The 12,533-nt window shown below is 37.6% G+C and overlaps 1 long non-coding RNA gene across 1 annotated transcript; it reads left to right on the forward strand.

Annotated features, from left to right (window-relative positions):
* The first annotated feature begins 2,354 nt into the window (after positions 1–2,354).
* Positions 2,355–6,664, forward strand: LOC135406980 (uncharacterized). Its single transcript, XR_010426613.1, has 3 exons — positions 2,355–2,463; positions 2,562–2,606; positions 6,566–6,664. It is a non-coding gene; the product is annotated as an uncharacterized LOC135406980 (long non-coding RNA).
* Positions 6,665–12,533: the final 5,869 nt, after the last annotated feature.

The raw sequence follows: 12,533 nt of genomic DNA on the forward strand, positions 1-12,533 counted from the left end.
CAAACCAGGAGGACTGGGGTATCTGCAGCAGGTGCAGACCCCTCAGCCTGCTCACGGCTCGGCGGGTGCACCTTTCTCCATGTCCCCATCTGGCTACACCCTGGGACCCCATGGTGGACTCCCACACTGTGACAAAATACTATCATACCTCTCTCCCCAGGGTCTGCCAGATCCCAAAAGAGCTACATGCATACCTATGCCACAAACCTTAACATCCTTTATTTTGGTGTAATTCGAAGAACAGATCCCATTCAAGCAGTGAGTACTCTTTCCCACAACTTTTGTGGTCCCCGGTTCAGTCATTTATACTATATAACCCTGTAAAAGCAAAAAAAAAAACAGGAAAAAAAAATCAAGGCTACTTTTAAGAGATGTAAATATAAAAAATGCTGCGGATCAGTAGACCTGTAAGGAGATAAACACACTCCTTTTTTATCCAGTACTGATGCAAAGGAGTCCAGGGCTCTGACAACACAACCAGAAAGATTAGTTTGCTGCACTCCTGGTGGATCCATCTAGTTTGATATCTTTGACACTTAGCGGCATTTACTGTAGCCTGCACATCCCGCTGTGTTAACAAGATAGAAACCAGTTGGTGATTCTTTCTGTTACTTATTAGGCAATAAAGGTGTCAGCTGATGTGCACTGTGGTTGCACTACCATCTGTTCAGGAGTAAACAAGTCACTTGAACACTGAAATAAGCATCGAGAAGCTTCTTTGTGTTACGGCTTCTGTAAAAACCCTCCCACACTAAATGTAGTCACCATTTCAGACATTTCAAGAAAACAGGCTGGCAACTGCTTCATTTATCCTGAATTTACCTGCCTACAATCACATCCTGAAACAATTGTGTGTTTTGTCAGAGAAATGCTGCTGATTCCACTGGACAAACTCCTTCACAGATGGCACATGTTTAGCTACATTTATGCAGTTGATTGCCCCAGGATAAATTTTGTGCCAGCACACTTGCTCCTTGAGGATGTGTTTTTATTTTAGTGTTTTTATTTTTCTGGGTAGCTCTTGGAAACTGGTGTTACTTACTCTGTGATCAAAGGCTTGAAGAACTAACTAGGCTCCATGGTGTTCCTTGAATGTTGAAGAATGTAAGAGCTGTAAAGAATTGCTCTGGGTTATTATGACTATTTTTTATAAATTTGAAACAAACAGAAAACAGCTTTCCTGTTTTTATAAAACTCTGTGGGCTCAATCTTTTTTCTCTGTATATTATAAAAAAACCCCAATTTTATTGGATTTTCACAGTGTATGTAAAATAATTATTGTTAATAAAAAAGAATGCATTTAGGTAAAAGATGATCAATTATGTTTAATTCTGCTCTTTTGTATAATATGAAGTACATTTCACAGAAGAAAATAATTTTAAATTGAGCCATCAAAATGTTCTGTTCCATTTCAAAAGGGAACGTACTGACATTGAAATGTTCCACTTAAAGAAATTATAAAATACTCATTTATCCTAAAACACATTTGGCACAAGTCGCTGTTTTCAAATTCTTTTGTAACTTTCCTAGACTTTCATTGAAGTCACAGACTACTTATTTTAAATGTAAAACTTATCTTTAATTTGAGTATTCTGGACACACAGTTTGTCCACCTAGAAAAAGGTTTTCTGTTTCTCTAGACTGTGTTTTGGCTCAGCACCTTTTTATTTCCTGACAGGCAAAAAAATCTGCATCCAGTCTGGATTCAGGTTTGGTATTTATTATTCATTACAGAATAGCATTGCTAGGATTCGTGATAGGGCAGAATTATGATTTGACTGTCCATATTCCCACATCTTCCTCTCCCCTCTCTCCTAAGCTCATTGTTAACTCTGAAACTCATGGGCCTGCAACTGCAAGTGAAGACTTATTTTAGGCGTGGAGGACACAATGGGGCAACTAGTAGCTTGAGCAACCAGGACCTTCAATGATTCCTGCAATAACTCTTTTTCAAGTATACATGTTTGGAACATATTCATTCTCAGTTTCCTATTAAAGTATCTTTTTTTTATGTGTGAGGGAGAAATGATACTTTTTAATTTTTAAATCAAAGTATCCTAAAAAAGAAATTATTATGACATATTAGTAAGGGTTTAAAATTATTGCTATGAAGACAGGAACTTAGTCGTAGCCTGTCTAGAAACTGCTACGCTTTGTCTCTATAGTTTTCCTTGCTTCTTTCCCATCTGAATACAACGCCATATTCTAAGTAATGACAGAGCATGTTGTTTTGATGCCTAGAACTTATTCCCTCCGTATCATTCCTTTCCTTTCCAAGTCCCTGTTCCATCTCCACCAGTCTTCACCTCACACTATGACTTCACAAACGCAGTCCTTACAAATTCCTGTAGTTTCTTAAGGCTGCTGCATCTTGCAAGTCAGAAGGAAGATGGAGATTGAATCAGCTAGTGGTGACAGTGAATTCTTTTAGCCTGGAATCACTACCAGCTCCTGTTTCACATTGTAGTGTCATTGCTTCCTATGCCTCCCTCAACAACTCTTTTTTTTTTTCACCAACACTTCTCACAGCTTTTTTTTTAATACTCTGTTGTTAATGGCAGCCTGTACATGTCAGAAGTGCAGGGCAGGAGGGGAAAGATTCCACGGTAAGTCTGAGATATTTATTTTCGTAGAAGCAGAGAAAGCAAGATATATTGAAGTATATTTATGATGTATTTTCATCTAAGTTCTATTTTAGATATCCCCTTTTTTGCTACTTCTCTTGCCTTATGTACAATCTGTAACATCTCTCTTCACAGGTAAAAATTGAAATATGACTGCTCTCTGCCTCCTTCTCTACTCCACTTCTGAATTGGTCTGTAGAGAAAGCAGGGGAAAGAGGCAAAGGTCTTTTACATCAGTTGTATTTTTTCCTGCCTTAGTTTCCTCTCTGCTTTCAAAAGCCTAGAGAATGGGGTGCATTAAGCACAGCATTGTCAGCCAGTCAAAGGAGGCGATTGTCCCACTCCGCTCTGCTCTGGTGTGGCCTCACCTCAAGTACTGTGTGCAGTTTTGGGTACCCCAATATAAAAAAGACATTAAGCTATTAGAGACCGTTCAAAGGAGGGCCATGAGGATGGTGAAGGGTCTGGAGGGGAAGCTGTATGAGGAGCAGCTGAGGTCACTTGGTTTGTTCAGTCTGGGGGAGACTGAGAGGAGACCTCATGGCGGTCTTCAACATCCTCTTGAAGAGAAGCAGAGGAGAAGATACTGATCTCTGCAGCCTCATAACAAGTGGCAGGTCTCAAGGAAATAGCATGAAGCTCAGTTGGAGGAGGTTTAGGTTGGATATCAGGAAAAGGTTTTAGAGCCAGAGTGTGTTTGGACACTGGAACAGGCTCCCCAGGGAATTGGTCACAGCAGCATTTGGACAATGCTCTCAGACACAGACACTTAGTGTGATTCTTGGAGTGTCCTGTGCAGGGTCAGCAATTGGACTTAATGTACCTGGCGGGTCCCTTTCAAGTCAGAATATTCCATGATTTTATGACTACTGTTCAGAAGCTGAACAGGAAAATGGTCGGGTACAGGAAGGAAAATGTGAATTCTGATTTTAATTTTAAAAGTAAAATTTTAATGATGAAAGATATATCTTTGTTTTTTAATTCAGTTTGCTCATCTCTGAAGAAAAGATAATTAATTTTTCAAATATTGACTCCATTTGTGATTCCTTCTCTCCTAGTTTTTTCCTCCTATGCTCTCTGTAACTGTTTTTGTCTGTCCCAGTGCAAATAAATAGATAAAAGAAGCAAGGATAGGAATACAGTTTGACAGCTCTTAGGTTCACATTGGGAAACAGAAATAGCAAATTTCACTTTGCGTGGTGATGAAACACATTGTCAGAGATTCTTCGTTCTCATAGATTGACAAAAAGCAGATAGGAGCAGTCCATGATGAGGTGAGTTTAAGTATTTCTAAGGAATACAGGAGCTTGTATTAAGTTATGGCTGTTTTAAGCTTGTAGCAACAGAAATATGATCAAAAGTGAATCCTTACCTTTGTAAATCTATGTCATTCTACTGATATGGGTGTGACATTATACTTGGCTGCAGCAATTGTAATGCTTCTCCAGTCTTAAGTGCCATGAGTCCATTGAAAATTAAGTCAATGAGGGAATAAGCCAACATAAAGCCAGTACCTTTTCTTGAGATTTTTTTTTTATTCATTTGTTTACTTGGAGCTTTGCTGTTTTTTTCCATTTCAAGGCTACCATATTCTTTTACTGATAGAGCCTTATCCAACCGTTGAACAAAAAGAAAGAGAGCATTAGCCACTGCAACAAAATTACAGGCTACAATGAAGAAGAAATATTGCATTGCAGATAACATAAATTATAAGTGCTGTTAATTCTGTGTGGCATCAATGCTATGATAAACAGCAAACAACTCTACATCTGCCAGAATTGGTGTGTTCTCAATCGCTTAAGAACTTCATAACCACTTCCAAATGTTTTAGATCAGTTGCAGCGTTTGAAATGATGCTACATAAAATGTATGCCATCAGGCTAATATACCTAGTCTTTTGACAGAAGTGACAGAATAGCAGTTCAAATTGAATATTCAGACTCTGTTTCTGCACAGTAGTTATAGCCTTGAAAATATTTCTGTGTGAATACTGTCCCCTATGGCCATGAGAGTTGTGTCTAATTCCTTCACATCATTTTTACTCTTATGATACAGTAATTGTATAGTCTACCTCTTAAAAAACTGCTCAAATGCATTATTGTAATATATATGTATTCTTGTTACTTTTTTCTGTAAAAAGCTGAGGACATTTTTTTTTAAAATTCTTAGCTATCTATTAAAGTTATAAGAATATAATTGCTAACATGTCAAAATAAGTGTGAAAAATAGATTTACTTGTCAAGCAGTTTGGCCTTTCAGTTGGTCATGAACCGCTGGCCTGATTAAGACAGGTATATGTGAGTAGTAAGTCAGAGAAGTTCAAAGATTTGCAACATAGCCTTTTATGAGCTGATTTAAAGCAGGTGAAGATTCAGTTGAGCATATGAAATCACAAACTGTGAGGTATGTTTCTCATGTATTCTTATACCTTCACTCTTCTTTGCAATGTGAACTGTCAGTATTTGCATATGCACAGTCATCATTTGTCTAATGATAGCTCATCCAAGAATATATATGTAAAAATAAAGCAAATATGGGGTAAAATAGTTAAGAAAGCATTAGCACGATTTTATTTTAGATAGTGAAAAATAAGAACAAAACTAAAGCCAAATTCCCTCCCTCCCACTTCTTCCCGGTATCAACTTCACTCCTGACTCATTTACCTCCTCCCTCTCCCCTGAGCAGTGTAGGGGGAACTGGGAATGGGGGTCATGGTCAGTTCATCACACATTTTTTTTGCTCCTTCTTCCTCTTCACACTCTTTCCCTGCTCCAGTGTGACATCCCAACCCATGGGAGACAGTCTTCCATGAACTTCTGCACCATGAGTCCCTCCCACGGGCTGCAGTTCTTCATGAACTGCTCTAGCATGGGTTCTTTCAATGTGGTAGAGTCCTTCAGGAACACACTGGGTCCCCAAAGGGTTCCCAGGTCCTGTAAGGACACCTGCTCTGTTTTTTCCATGGGGTCACAGTGTCCTTTGGGCACATGCACCTGCTCCAGCATGTGGTCTTCCATGGGCTGGAAGTGGATATCTGCTCCACCATGGACCTCCATGGAGGACAGCTGAACACCCTGCCTCTCCATAGTCTGCTCCATGGGCTGCAGGGCAATATCTGCTCCAGCTCCTGTAGCACCTCTTCTCTATACTTCTTCCCTGACTTTGGTGTCTGCAGGACCATTTCTCTCAAATTTTCCCACTGCTTTCTCCTGTTTTTTACCCTTTCTAGATATGTTATCACAGAGGCATTACCAACATTATTGATGGGCTCATCTTTTGCCAGCAGTAAGGCTGTCTTGGAGCCAGAGGGAATTTGTTATCTGACATGGGGGAAGCTTCTGATGTCTTCTCACAAAAGCCCCTCTTATAACGTCTGCACCAGCAAAAACCTTGCCATGGAAATTATGTAAGATTAGCAAAAATAATTTCCTACACCGAAGTCAAAATAACATCATCACAACAAAGATGGACAAGTTACACACATTTCACCTCTTGTCTGTTCATCATAATCACAAAGAAAAAAAAAGTCCCCAGAACTATTCTGTTCTCTGGGAGCATTCACTTCATGTTTTACCTGTTACCTCTCCCAGTTATTGTCCTTGTCTCAAATTTTCAACTGCTCCACCTTGGTCAAGGACTGTGATGAGCTGACCTTGAATGGCTACCAGGTGCCCAAGAAGCCACTATAGGGCTCTCCTCCTGAGCAGGACGGGGAAGAAAATAAAATGAAAATCTTGTGCATCAAAATAAAGTCAGTTTAATGAAGAAGAGCAAAGGTCACACATGGAAGCAAAGGAAAACAAAAAAAATTATTCTCTACTTCCCAAGGGCAGGTAATGTCCAGTCACTTCCTGGGAAATAGGGCCTCAGCATTTGTAGCAGTTACTTCTGAATATGAACACCTTAATAACAAATACCTCCCTCCTCCTCCTTTCTCTTAGCTTTTGTTGCTGAAAACAACATCGTATGACATGGAATAACCTTTTGATCAGTTTGGATCAGCAATCCTGGATAAGTCTCCTGCCAAGGTCTTGCTCACAACCAGCCCACGTGACTTTGGAGCTGGAGTGAGGAGTGGTAGGAGAGACAATCTTGTTACTATATGAGCACTGCTCAGGAATAACCGAAACAGACGTGTGATATCAATACCATCCTGGCTACAAAGCACAGCACTATAAGCATTGCTGTGGAGAAAGTTAATTCCATCCCATGCCAGTCACACCCTATACACGAGCATTCCGATTATAGTGAAAAGACCTTTTTATTTAAACTCTTATCTTTTAATTTAGATGAGACATAATTGTGAAAGAGAGTTGAAGTTGGGCTGAAGGAAGATAAGAAGAAAATTAGCTGTTCATTTACTGTTGTGGCATTTGACAAGCAGAGTGAAATCCTCTGTATTTCTGGGAATCCTTATATATTGTATTGTATAAGACATTGAAAAAATACACATAAAATATAAAATAAAACCACCAGAGTTTTCTGTGGGTCTTGTGCCAAGAATGGCTAGATACACCTTTACCAAGTTTTCAAAAGAATAAGTGGACCTCATAGAAAACACTTAATATCTTAAAATACATGTTAAAGTTATTTAAAATGTTTAAATTGTGTGAGAGGGAGTACATTTTTATGAAATCTACTTCTAACAAAATATTCCCCCATTATGTTTATATTTCTAGTACAAAACCACTTGCAGTTAGAACAAAAAGTTAATAATATAGATTAATGAAATCACAGGCTTTGATTTCTTGCTCTAGCAGACAAGACACTTCAGATTTTAGTCTGGTACATCTCAGTGGTAGTTCTGTTATTACAATCATCCTCTGTAATGAGCCTTTTTGCGTAAAGCAAATCAGTGACAGGTCCTCCCTCTGATTAAGGTTTGAAATACTGATTAGGTACGAGGTATTGGATTTTTAAAAGCACCTACAAGTCTTCTAGAGATACCTAGCCATTTGTAGGGTAATAATCTAATCATTCATTCATTTCATCTTCCTAATAATATTGCATGTTTGTTCCCTAATTCCTGCTCTTGGAATTTTGAACAGTCTGTATAGAGATCCTCCAAATACATGCTGCAGTTTTCTTTCAGAGTCTCTACCATCTCCAAAGACATCAACCAGTCATAAAAGATTTCTTCACCATCTCTTTTTTCAATATCTTTATTTCCAGAAATATATCTTGTCATACCGAGTAAGTGTCCTTCATTTCTGAAAGTTTCTCTTCTTCCACTATCTATTCAGTGTCCATATAATAACTGAGCCTCTTCTCCATCAAGGTGTTTGATATGATATTCATATCATATCAGAGCAAAAATTGGCATTAGACTTTCATGGAATCATGGAAAAAGTATTAATCAGTAACCTTATTTACTATGAGGTTATTAATTATAAATGTTGGGCTACTCATGTCTCCTTCCTGCCTACCCTCAATTATGTCTCTGTACAAATTCATGACCATTTTGCAATTTATTTCTTGGTTACTTTTGATTTATCACTATTATTCTCTTTGTAACAGTCATAGGATCCACGGCAGTATTTTTATCTGAGAATTTTATCTGGTAACACAATGGTAACATAATGGTGTATGTTAAAGAATTTTTCATTGCTAGTTTTATGAGGAACATTACTGGGTATGTGGTGCAGGCCTGACTGCAGATTCATAGTCAAGTTTCCAGCAAACCATCATCTCTTATTTTCTTTTAGTCTTTATCTTCTCCAAATTTTCTCTTTAAATTGAATACCAGTGCTTCAAATAAAGATGCAATATCATTCAGGACTTTTTCTCTCTAGTGTAGTAAGCAATTCTTTCTAATCTGTGGGTTTCTATTTTTCTGTCTTAGCTAATGTTTTCACTCTCAATTTAGAAACAAACAAACAAACACCTCTTTGTTTTCTTAATTTATTTTCCTAAAAACCAAGATGCTAAATAATCCTAGATAAAATACATATTCTTTTACTATCCTAACACGTGAATTTTTTAGTTAAATACATTTACATTAATGTTTTCTTTACAGTCGTTTAGATTTTGAGTTCCTTTGACAGCACAATATGCAAATCAACCCTCTTGTCCATTAATATATTTTTTTCAAACCTTCATTCCACAATTTTGTAATTGTATTCAAAATGGTACACAGTATTTGAAATTATACTTAATTTAGAAAAGCTATAGAAAAGTAGGGAGTTTTACCATATCATAGCATCCAGCAAAACAAGCCATTTACATTCAGGTTGACTGGAAATGTAAAGGATATTCTTCCTTTTTCAAATTTCAAATCTTTACTTTTCCTTTTTAAAATAATAGATCAAAATAGTCCATATCACATAAATCATATGCAATACTGATTTTGCAGCAATGAACTTTCAAATCTAATTCAAAATGTGCAGGTCATATAAATTTAGATCTAACTTGTTTTATAGTAGCTTTATATATATATAAATATATGCTTTCTAATTAACATTTTCTTAGGATGAAAAGATGTCAGTAAATTTTCTTGTGTGTTTGAACACTGTTAAGGAACGGTTTTAACATTAATTTTATCTTCCTATGATTTTTAAAGAGGACAAATTTTTAACGTTTTCAACACCAATACTGGTTGAGAGTTTAGTTCAAGAAACAGTTTAGGTGAAAAACTAGGTTTTATGTTTTGGTTTTGTTAATATCTGCTCTAGTCTTTTCCTTTCAGTTGAATAAATTCAGTAATGCTTTTCAAATGCATAAGAAAGGATATAAAGAATTTAAGTAATTACAATACTTACAATTTTTCATGACATTCAGGCATTGAACCGCTCATTGTCAAACAGCAGACAATAACATGAGAAATGCCTGAGGCAAATATTCCTTGAAGGTGGCCTAAGGCTCTGCTCTAACTGTATGCCTGAGCTGCAGAAAATACTATATTGGTTTTTCAGCATTAATGTACTTCACATTTTCATATTGTGTAACATTGTGTGACAGAAAGAAACAAGTTTTTACTATAAAATCCCTTCCCAAATAATTTCAAATCATTGCACATTACTTTATAGCTCAAAATCATCTGCAGTGATGTATAATGCTGAAATACAACAAATTAAACTAGAATGAAACATAGCATGACAAATGTTAGCTCGTTTCACATTTGTAAGACAGCCTAGGCTTTCAGTTGCTGAAATTACCAGTGAGGCACATTCAGCAGACTTGGATTGTTCCTTTAGTCAAAGTGACTCTGTCTTCAAAATACCTGTTTCTTTTTTTTGAACTACAGGAGGTGAGTATCTAAGTGCTGTTTTGTGAATTAAAAACAGTGACCTGACTTAATTCCCTCCTTTCTTGGAAGACTGATTAAAACAAAGAAAGCTTAAATGGTGCTATAAAGCAAGATCAACTCAAAGTTTAATTTCCCTAAAAATCATTGCAATTGTTGTGAGAGTGCCTATCAGTCTATAAATGTTCCCTGGGAAATATGGTAACGAATCCACTACCATGTGAATGAAAAACACCAGAAGGACTAGCAGGAAGCACTTTACCTCAGAGAGCAGAGGATCTGCAGATTGGCTTAAGATTTATGCATGATTCAAAAATAAGAATAATCCTAAACCAGCTCACATATTTAGTAATGATGAGAAGAGTCTGAGGGCACCTATACAAGAGAGGAACAGACTGACTTTACCAGAAGATTAATTGTCTTGGTTTGGAGATCCTTTTCTCCTTGACAAATTTCCCAACAAAGAAAGCGTGTAGATCACAAATGATGTAGGTCATAAAAGCTCACTGTAATTTTAGATGATGCTGTGTTAAGGAAACTTCTTTGACCATCTAGGAGCCACTCTGGCAGTCACACTCCCACCACCAGAGACCTTTACTGCTGAGACCGAGGCCCCTTTGCAGCAGGCGGCTCCAGTGAGCCAACAGGTGCCCCACTTGACTCCCTACACACCCCTCACTCACACAGCCAGACCAGGTTTCCTCACCAGCTTCACCTCAGGTTTCCCATAACAGAGCCTCAGACGTCTTGTTCCGTAAAGCAATTTATTCATGGCACAGTGACACAGAAACAGCTTGAGCTGATGCCTCTGGGGAGGGACCTTGAACAAAGGCCTTTCTGTGCTTTTATACCCTCAGAGTCTGTGTGCATGAAAATCCGTTGTCTTCTAGCTGAGTCCTCGGCTCCTGCTGTGTCTTTGGGTGTTCAGTCACCTGGCTGGTGCCACAGGTCCCTTTGTTCTGCAAAGGGTCGGTGCCAGCTCCTGGTCTCTTGTCTCAGGCTCCTAACACCCAGAGCTCAACCTGCAGCTCACACTGCAGCTGCACACCGAGCTACTGGCACTAAAGGAATTCCTCAGCAATTGCAAAATACTCAGTTGAATAATTATGAAACAACATTACCAAAGGCAGAAGGGACCTCTGACTCCCATCTATTTCAGAGTAAAACCGCTTGTAACTAACAGTTAATAGTAGTATCTCACCGTTAATAATAGTATCTCACTACTGTGAGAGGATAAAGAGGGAAAGGCACTGTCTTCATCACTGTCAGACAGAGACCAGTTTACTTTTGAACCAAAGGAGAGGTTTGTCCTTTGTATAATCAAAGAGTCTTACCAAATTCAAGATTAGTTATTTCTGATTAAACATCAGATTTCTTTCCAAGGTAATGAAAACATATTTTTTGATTGAATTTCTATAGGGAGAAATTGAGAAATTATTTAGTAGAACCCAACAGGCTGGCTCAGAAACATATGACTAATGTAACTTAATGAAGCACATGATAATAACAAGATAAGGCACAAAGTAGTCACGGCAATGTGAAAAATTATGCCACTGCAGATCCAATCTTGTTCCATATTTCTAAACAGTAAAAGAACAGATAGACTAAGTTGGTCAGAATACTAGTTTATCCAGGATAATTCAACGTGCCTTTTCAGAGGAAAATATATATCATTATTTAATCCCAAAGGAAAATCATTTCCTTTTTTTCCATCTCATGCCATAATTCTGGAAAATTACCTATTCATAGTCCTGCAAGAGGCTGAGCCCAGAGGCCCTTTCTGCTCTGGGGCAGGGCATTTCTGTCTCAAGCAGACAACCTTCATCTCTTGCTAAACAAGTGAAATAACAAGACTGGCTGTCTTAATGAGGACAAGTTACAGCTATAAACTATCCAGTATTAAAGGATAAATTTATTTTTGAAATTTATCTGTTTGGTCACTCAACTTTAGTCCACTTCAGGTTTCCTACCATCTGTTACCATTGGGCTGTTGATTCAATGGTTTGATCTAGTAGCATGATCTCTGTGTGCCTACAGCAGTTTACATAGTTGGTGGAACTTTCCAGTGCCCCAGAGTACTATCAATAATATTGCAACATTTTCAGCAGATTTTATCAGTATTCTTAGAACAAATCATCTGACTTGGCAATATATCTCTTCCCTGCACATGGATGTTGATATCAACTATGCCACCATCTGAAGCTACTTTGAATAGTCTAGTTTTCCCTCTTCTAAACAATTTCCCTTTTGAAAAAGAAAAGAACAAGAACAAGAAACAAGATGATAACACTTTTTCTGTGCTTCATGGCTTTGAAACTGACACACTAGAAGGGTTTTTAAAATTCACAGTAATTAGAACTTTTCATTCAAAGTACAGGCCAGTGAGAGCTGAATCAAAATGCAGTTTAACATCTGGAAGAAAAAAACAAATAAAAAAACACATAAAAAGAAACATCAGTCACCAATTGCAAATAACACTTCAAAACAATAAAATATTCAGTTACAAGAAATTTACAGTCTCTCAGCTGAGAGGAAGGAGCTTGCATGAACTGCTCTATTAAGGAAACAAGAGAAAGTGTTCCAGTTCAGAAGGGAAGATTCTTATCACATATAAATAGATTTCTCGTAAATTGGGGAAATCAATCACAAGCATAAATTTGCAGGGG

The sequence above is a fragment of the Pseudopipra pipra genome, chromosome 2 (assembly GCF_036250125.1).
Source record: "Pseudopipra pipra isolate bDixPip1 chromosome 2, bDixPip1.hap1, whole genome shotgun sequence".
NCBI lineage: Eukaryota > Metazoa > Chordata > Aves > Passeriformes > Pipridae > Pseudopipra > Pseudopipra pipra.